The sequence below is a fragment of the Arachis ipaensis genome, chromosome B03 (genome assembly GCF_000816755.2).
Source record: "Arachis ipaensis cultivar K30076 chromosome B03, Araip1.1, whole genome shotgun sequence".
NCBI classification, from domain to species: Eukaryota; Viridiplantae; Streptophyta; class Magnoliopsida; order Fabales; family Fabaceae; genus Arachis; species Arachis ipaensis.
In genome coordinates, this window is record NC_029787.2 from 12786317 (window position 1) to 12787562 (window position 1246).

Sequence of the window (1246 nt, forward strand, 5' to 3'; positions counted from 1 at the left end):
TGTAAAATATTTTATACGGTTATTCAATTATATTTATTTTTTTGATGATCATTAACACGATCAATGTAAAAGGTATATCAATATAAAAAGTAATTATTTTTTATAACATGGCATTAGTAATTGCGCACACGTGCAAATTTATTTTACACTGATACACAACTAGAAAATTGTTTATTAAAGATGAATTTACAAATAAATTTGGTCTCTTTTACCGGCGAATTTTTGGTTACCGCTGAAATTATCAACGGATTTTGTCCCTCTGTAAAAGTCTCGTTGAAAATTACTTATCGATGAATTTTTTTCCGTCAATAATTTACCAACAGATTTTTCCCATTACCGACAGAATTTTTCTCGGTAATGGTCCCCTCCGTTCCCTAAAAAACCGTCAAATTTTCTGTCGCTAAATTACCGACAATTTTTTTCCGTTACCGACATATTTTTCCTCGATAATCATCACTTCAATTTCGCTTAAACTGTCCAATTTTTTGACAGATTTTTCGACGGTAACTAGCGTCAGATTTCCTGACAGTTTTTTCGTTAGTAATTGGAACCCGAAAAAAAAAATTCCAACTCTGAATACAGACGAAAAATTTGTCTGTAAATATGTCAATAAAGTAAAACAACATTTTTTTTTAGATTTTTTCATTGCAAAATAAACCTAATTTTATACAACATAAATATAAATGTAAACAATTTTGTTCTCATACTTGTAAATTAAAAGACCTATGCTGCAAGCAACTCCTATTCAATTCCTAACTCATTTGAACAATTTTCACTACTCTAATAATTAACTTGTAACAGAGAATTCATTAGATGAAGTTGGTGAAGGAGGTCTGGTGTTAATTCCACTTATCTCATCTGCAAAATTCACTTCACTTGCTCTTTCTGCTGCTAATTCTTTTTCTTCATCATCACTATTTTTCTCACAAAAAAATTTTGTCTTCTTGTTTCTCCTCTTATCCTTCTTCAGATATATTTTATAGCCAACCCATAATGACATTATCTGTTTCAAAAATCACATGTTATAAAATATCATATAATGATTTAATAAAATATATACCAAAATCATTATTCAGATAAGATAATGTGACACAAAAGTATTAAGAGAAAAAGGAAGAAAAGATTTGATTATTATTCATATATGGCAACATGATCTTTTATTTTGCATTTAGATTCTATCTTTTAAATAAGGGTTAAGTTCGATTTTGGTCCCTAACGTAGGGGTGAAAAATTTGTTTCGTCTTTA